The sequence below is a fragment of the Fukomys damarensis genome, unplaced genomic scaffold (genome assembly GCF_012274545.1).
Source record: "Fukomys damarensis isolate Sample0158 unplaced genomic scaffold, DMR_v1.0_HiC HiC_scaffold_23, whole genome shotgun sequence".
Lineage (NCBI taxonomy): Eukaryota > Metazoa > Chordata > Mammalia > Rodentia > Bathyergidae > Fukomys > Fukomys damarensis.
This window is the reverse complement of record NW_022900935.1, coordinates 2,939,103-2,946,870: the sequence shown is the minus strand read 5'-3', so window position 1 is coordinate 2,946,870 and position 7,768 is coordinate 2,939,103.

The following is a 7,768-nucleotide window of genomic DNA, read 5'->3' as shown; positions in this document are numbered from 1 at the left end:
GGGGAGGGACAGGGAGAGGGCAGGCTGCGCTGGAGATAGTCTCTGGCTCCTATTTAGTATTTGACCAACATTTGTCCACAAACAAGTGGGCCACGTGAGAACAGACTGAGAAACTTTTAAAAATTGACTCTCCAAGGACAGCAAAGGAATGAATACAGCACTGGGGTGGTCTTTGTTTCTTGTTTCTGAAAGGCTGTGAGCTGATGTCATCAAGGCCAAGACCCATGGGTGGGGGCTGGAAGATAGGGGGACACTGGGGACACCGGGACTGAGCCTGGGAGTTGCAGCAAGGCTTTCTAGAGAGATGGAAGGGAGCACAGCTTAGCGAAAGCTCTGAAGGCACCACCTCGGTGGAAGGTGAACCAAGAGGCTGGAGCAAGGCTGTGACGTGGTGGAAGCTGGCTGTGGCCTGCGGCCCGTGAGGTGCCCTTTCTGTTCTCAGGTGCCAGGTGCTTGAGCTCTAGGCTGGATAAGGCTCGGACAGAAACAAAAGAAAGTAAAGAGAAGTGTTCTTGGGATAGCAGAGTGATGGGAGGAATTGAAATCTCCAAATTTGCAATGATCATCGTTTCTTTTAAGAGTCAGGATGCAGCTGGGTTTAGTGGGGCACACCTAAAATCCTACCTCCTCAAGAGGCTGAGGCAGGAGGACTGCAAATTTGAGGCCTACCTGGGCAATTTAATGAGGCCCTGTCTCAAAAATAAAAAATGAGAAGAGAAGAAAAAAGGTCAGGATGCCCAGTTTGAATCCTGGCATCATAGGAAAGCACCGTGTGTTTGGGGGCAAGTCACCCCTGTTCTCTGGGACTCAGTTTCCCCCACTGGTGAAATGAGTTCAGAGTTGGAAATTCTTCTCCTGTGAGGCAAGGTCTGGCTGTCTGTCCCACCAGTGGGGCCCTGCGGAGGACACAGGTGGGCAGCCCAGATTCTGCAGGCCTTTGGAGGCCAGGCAGGGTCAGAGCTCTGCCCCGCCTCTCATGGTCTTGGCGTCTGGCCGGCAGGGCTCCTCTCGGAGGCCATGCTGGTCCTACCTTGGACTTTCTTCTTGGCCTCCGGGCCCAGCTACAGCACAGTTCCTCTGTGTATCACAGCTAAATCACTCACTACTGATGGGAACTGTGAAAATCACGACCAACACCTCCCTCGCAACTCCCAGAGGCTCTGACTGTTTCTGATGGGGAAACTGAGGCTCAGAGGGACTCAGCGACAAGGAGTGGACATCCGGGAGGTGCCCCCTACAGTGCCTGGCCTGCTTCCTGCTGGGCTCGGCCCTGCCACTCCCACCTGGATGCCAGTCTGCAGAGCAGAGTTAAGGCAGGCGGGGAAGCTGCCCAGGGCTCTCAGAACCGGTTTTTCTGGTTCTGGTCCAGAGCCTGAGGTGGTCACTGTGCCCAGGACACCGAAACAGAAACCCCTCTTTAAAAATCCTCTTTTGTCCCTCTGGGCTGGGAGGGACGAGGCCCTCAGTCTGGGGCTGACTTGGACACAGACACAGGGGTGGGTAGTCCCAGACTGGGGCTGGGCACTGAGGCCCCATCTGCTGGGGCTCCAGGAAACTCCAGCAGGGGTGTGGCAGTCAGGAACTGGCCCCATGGGTGATGTCCTCTGGGGAACAGCCACTTCCGGGCTGCATGGGGAGGTTGGCCTGTGTAGACCCCACGCCACAGCGGGTCCTCACTTCCTGTGAGACAATGCAAAGCAGGCTGACAGGAGCAGAAGACACAGACACAGAAACTCAAGAGACAGGTCTTGGGGCTGATCCAAGCTGCTCTGGACAGCGAAGATGAAAGGCACCAAGGATACCCAGTGTTCATAACAACTGTGGGAAGGATGCCAGCGCAGGACACCAGGTGACGGCGAGTATCAAAGACAGAACTGTACAAGGGGAGGCGCTAGCTGATGTTGCTAAAATAGAACGAGTGGTTAATTCTGAGGGAAAGAATTTAGCTGGAGTCAAGCTGACATTGGCGAGAAGTTGACTCGGCAGAGCCCTGCCACTTCATGGACTAGGACTTAAGTCTCATCGACAGCCTTCTGTCAAAGAAGCTTTGCACGCCCAACTCGGCCGCCTGACATGCCCATTCCAGTCTCATAAAGCTTTGGTTGGACCCCTAATACCTGACAGTCAGTTGCGGAGAGGCAATAAGCTTGCGCCACTTACAACCTGCTAATACAGGGCAGGGATGTCTGCTACAGGCCTGCATGTCCCTCCTACCTTCTGTGCATAAAACACTTCTGCCATAGGATTAGCGGGGGAGGTCGCCAGCGCCTCACTCCGGCGTCCTGCTTTGGGCCCCCCATGGACGGGGTGACTATGGCTCCGCACTGTGCCACCTTCAGGGGGTTTACTGTCTCCCAGGGGAAAAGCTGCCACACCCACAGGGCACAGGCGGTGACAGGAACGGGCTGGAGACAGCCCAGAATTGGGAGTGGCGGTGGTGGGGCACGAGGCCTGGCTTCCCAAAGCCCTGAGGTTGCGATGTTTCTTGCACATGGAGGAGGTGGAAGGACTTTCTAAGGAAGAGGAAATGGAATGGAAAAGGTTGGAGGCAGAGATACAGATATTTGTTTATTTATTCAGTCAGCAGATATGAGGTACAATCAAAGTATGGTGACCGTTTAAATTTTTTTAAATTTATTACAGCAAAGACACGCTGCCATTGCTTTCCTTCAAAAAAACTCCCCCACTGCTGGCTGGGGATTTAGCTCAGTGCAAGGTCACAAGTTTGATCTCTGGCACCCAAAACAAAGCAAAACAAAACAAAACTCCCCCTTGCTTCAGATATAGGTCCTCTTTGGCCAGTGTCTTTAGTTGTGCTGTCGTGGCTACCTTGATGTTCTGAATCGATTCAAAACGTTCACCTTTCACGGTCATTGAAACCAGAGTCAGTGGTTGTGATCACACCTCCTAAAGATGCCTGGTACCCCCTGGGCACAGGGATGCCACTTGAGGAAGGTGGGTTTCAGCCCAGCCTTCCAGGAGCTCCCAGGGTGGTCGCGAGTTAGTGCCGGCTGGTTGTAGAAGTGAGATGTTCTACTCTTGGACAGAACTTCCTGTTTACAGGGGTGTGCAGAGGCCCTGGCCGGAAGTTGCCCTGTGCAGAGAGGAAAGCTGCTGGCTGGGGTCAGGAGGGAGGGAGGGTTGTAAAGGCTGAGAATGAGAGGCTGCCAAACCTGAAATAGATCAGGCTAAGCCCTAGAGTGCAGGGATGGATAAAGGGAGGCGTTTGTGTGCAAGGAGGTGCTAGGCGGGAGGCTTGTCAGGCTGGAGCTCAGAAGAGTCCAGAAGATAACAGCGTCTGACACCGGGTACAGGCGCCAGGCACAGCCCAAGCCCTGGACGTCACCAGTGTCCAGCGTGCCGGGTATTCCTGCAGATGAAGGCATTGGGTTTACGAACGAAGCTCACTGCCCAGGAGGGCCAAGCTGCCGCAAGGTCACGCAGGCATCGGAACGCCACCCCCTCCCCATGGGGGCGAGGCCCGGGACCAGGAGCCGCAGGCCAGGCCTGGGGCGCTCAGAGAGGCCCTGCTGGGCAGAAAGCAGTTCCGATGTGTGCTGACTGCGAGCCGCTAAGGGAGGAGCAGGTCGCGCCGCGATGATGACAGAGTTGTAGCTACTCTGGCCGGCCACGCTCAACTCCCTGCCGGGCTTCTTGTGTAAGACGAAGCAGCAGCAAGAGAAAGGGGCTGGGCCACAAGGCGTGCGTGCTCGTGTGTACACCTGTCCAGGAAGAGCCGGGCGGGTGGGCGTCTGCGAGACTTGAGTCCCAGCAGGCAGCAGCACAGAGATCTAACCGACCCCGACACCTGCCTAGGCTCGAGCGGACGGGGCTCTGCTGAACTTAGTATTCCAAGCGGCACCACAAACTTGCTCCTGACAGGGACCAGAACCACTGATGCCTTTGCTGTGGGATGCTCTTCCCCCAGAACCGTGCATGGCTCCCTCCTTCACTTTGCTTGCATTTTCATTCAACTGCCACCACCTCCTCCGAGGCATGGTCTCTGAGCACCCCCAGCAGAGATGGGGCTCTCCTCCGATATTTTCTCCCCAAAACTCAATGTGATGGGACCCCTGGAAACAATTTGCTCCCTCTTCTTGCTGTATTTTTCCACTCACTGCTCCCTGACATTACATTGTATGTTTATTCTGTTTGGCTTTTTTGTGTGGTCTGAATAAGAAGACAAATAACCCAATTAAGAACGGGTAAAAGGTTTGAATAGATAGTTCACCACAGAAGAGAAGGCAAATGACCAGCAAGCACATGCAGAGATGCTGAGCATCACCAGTCCTTAGAGAAATTCAGTTAAAATCATAGTGAGATACCTCTGCACACCCAGATACACCAGATCGGACCACGCCTTGGTGGGGCCTTGGAGAAGGTGGAGGGGGACTTACAAAGTACAGCCACTTCGGAACCGGTTTGGAAAAGGTAAGCATAACTTTCGTCATACAGCCCGGCAGTTCCAGTCTTAAGGAAATGAAAATGTTTCATAGAGAGCTGCATGTGAGTATTCACAGCAGTGTCATGATTCCTAAAAGCCCCAACATGGAAACAGCCAAAATTAGGCATGGACACGCAAATGCAGTGTATCTGCTCTATGGAATCATGTTTTTTGATTTGTTGTTGTTTTTTTTTTTTTGGTACTAGGGATCAAGCTCGGGACCTTGTGATTTCGAGGCAGGAACCAGAACCACTGAGCTAAATCCCCAGCCCTATGGAATCATCTTTGACAGATTAAAAAAAGGAACAAATAAATTCCTAGTGCATGCTACAATGTGGATGGACCTCAGAAATATCCAAGTGAGGAAAGCCAGGTACAAAAGACAACACGATTCTATTTTTTAGTGATTTTTTTGAGGGGGTACAGGGGATCAAATTCGGTCCTTGCACTTGCGAGGCAGGTGCTGGAACCACTGAGCTAAATCCCCAGCCCTGTGATTATATTTTTTAAAAGAAAAGTCCTATGAGAAGGCCAACCTACTTCCTGTAGATCAAGAAGTTGATCAGGCTGGGGATTTAGCTCAGTGGTTCCGCTGCCTGCCTTGCAAGCACAAGGACCTGGTACCAAAAAAACAAACAAAGAAACAAAAAAAGAAGTTGATCAGTGGTCGCTTGGGGCTGGGAATGCAAAACAGGGTGACTGTTAATGGTCTTTTTAGGAGGCTGGACATTTTCTAAAATTAGGTTGAGATGATTGTTGAATAACTGTAAAATTTACTAAAAATAATTGCTTTTTGTGCTTAAGATAGTGAATTCTATGACATCAGCGGTACTTCAGTGAAGTTTTTAAACATAGATACATATTTCACCTATTAAATGTCTTCAAAGGGAAATAATTAAACTTTTGGGGTAGCTGAGATTTAGCTCAGGGGAGAGTTTGCCTAGCACGTGTGAGGCCCTGGCTTTGATACCAAATAAATAAATAAAACCTTGGTATGAGCCTTTGACCTCTGACCTGGAGGTTATAGAGAGGACTGTGGAAAAAAAGGCCCAACCTCAGAGCTACAGTGAGGAGTTTGGAATGGAGATACTGAAACTTACTTGGCAAGTTATTTAAGCGCTCCTAGCCTCAGTTTGCGCATCTATGAAATGGGAACAATAACACTTTTGACAATTAAAGGAGGGGAGGCAATAAAAGGCTAAGAGGATGCCCGGCACAGGGATACCTGTTCAGTGTATACTGTGTCCCTGGAGCTGAGCACCTGGCCTTATGGAGGAGATACGGTGGTAAATGGGATTCATTCATTCAGCCAGCATCTCATGAGCATCTGCTCCCTGCCAGATCCTGCCTTGGGCTCAGAAATGTGAAGGTGCCTAAGACCCAGCCTGTGCTCTCCAGGAACTCCACGTGTAGAGGATGGCATCACTCGCTGGGCAGCTGTGCCCTGAGGAGAACCTGGCAGGGACCCGAGGTTCAGGGTGTGGCCTGCTCTGGAAGGAAACCTGTGAGGTTCAGGCAGCTTCTGGGGGGCTGAAGAGGCGGAAGGTCGTCCCCGGCTGTGGAACAGCCGGCACAAGCTCACCCTGGCCACTTTCCTTCTGGAGAAAGACATGAAAGAGCAGAAGGGACTCTCAGACCCTGGGGTTGCCAGAGATTCCTCAAGGTCACCTTGCCCTGTCACTTTGCTTACTGCAGCCTGGACTTCAAAGGCTCTGGGCGAAGGAAGCAGCTGCTCCCCCCCGATCTAAGTCCCTTTGAAGACGAAGCTGCGGACAGCGTGGCTTCGTGACTTGCACAGAGAGTGGAAGTCAGATTTTAGGAGCTTAAGACGTGGGGTGTCGCGAGCCGCGACGTCAGGATCCTGCCAACAGGTCCTAAACCTGAAAGGACGAGGACAGAAAGACGGGAGGCACTTTTCTTCTCAAGTTCCTTGCTTGCTTTATTACAGAACCTCTTCCTTTTTATACTCTCCAGCTGCATGGGAGCGAGAGTACCGCCCACACATTCCAGAGGGAAACAATAACAACCATTATGGGTTACATCTGCTAGGCAATAGATCAGACCACCAGCTGAACTAGCCCGTTGCTATAGCGACGGCACGTCCACACTGCTCGGGTGAATCACAGGTCAGTATGGCTGCGCTCATGTCGTGTTCCTTTACAAGGCTCTCCATAATGGGGCACCACTCAGGCTGGAGGGACTGCGCATGGGGGTGGGAGGAAAGGCGGGGGAGAGGTGCCAAGCTTGGTAGCCAGATCCTGCCCATCTGTCCTGGGCGAGAGGCTGTGGCCATGTTCCCAGCAGCCACCGCGCCGGAAAAGCCCCCAGGACGTAGAGAGGAAAAGAACAGGCATCCACTGAGCCGCCGCTGTGGGAGCTACTTCGCACCAGATCCCACCAGCCTGTTTCCTCAGGTAGGTCCTCCGGGAGGCGCGGCTGGGCAGGACTGAAGGTCAGCCCGGCCTTCCCCACAGGGTTGCTGCTTCCCGTCCTGGGCCACAGCCTGCCTGCCTCATCGCATCCCATCTCTCGCACGCCGGTGTCGTGGCACCTGCGGAAATTCCACATTTGCACTTCAAAAAAAGGAGTATTTTTCTAGTAATTTGTTATATTTTTCAATATGAAATTAGATAAGAGAAAAATTGAAGTTGCAACATACCTTGAACACGAAAATAAACACGGTCTCTAAAGAAAGGTGTCTCAGCTGAAGAGCCGTCGTGCAGTTGGGGTTGATCTTTCATGACTTTCTCCCAGGCCCCGGAACTCTGTTTTTGCATAGTTGATACCGCTTTGACTATACCATATTGTGGCTTTTTTTTCTTTGCAAATTGTGTCATAAACATTTCCTTTGCTATTTCAAATTCCTTGTAAACATTCGGCAGCACCATCTTCATCAGTCTGAATGAGTTTATTTAACCAAGCTCCTGTACTTGAATATGTAACTCACTTTCGTTTCTTTTCCACGACGGCCTTTTCAACGTCTCCTGACAGGTGAAGCGGAGGCAGCTTCTCCCTCGTTCGTAATGACGCGTACCCACACATCTGGCCCCGGTGCCAGTCGTCCGTTAGGCGGAGAAGGAGAGGGGAAAACAGACAGCCAGGCACCTGCTCTGGGCTTCACGTACCTGTTCCCATTTTGTTCCTCTCTCCCCATACTCGGGGAGGCGGGCTCTGCCCTCTCATTTTACACTGGAGAGATCAAGGTCCAGGGGACACCGGGCTGGGCAGAGCTGGGATTCTGTCTCGGATCTGCCTGGCTCCAGAGCAGGCTGCTCTCTCTGCCCCTGGCTGCTCCCTCCCAGGTGGGACCAGAAGCCCTCAGGT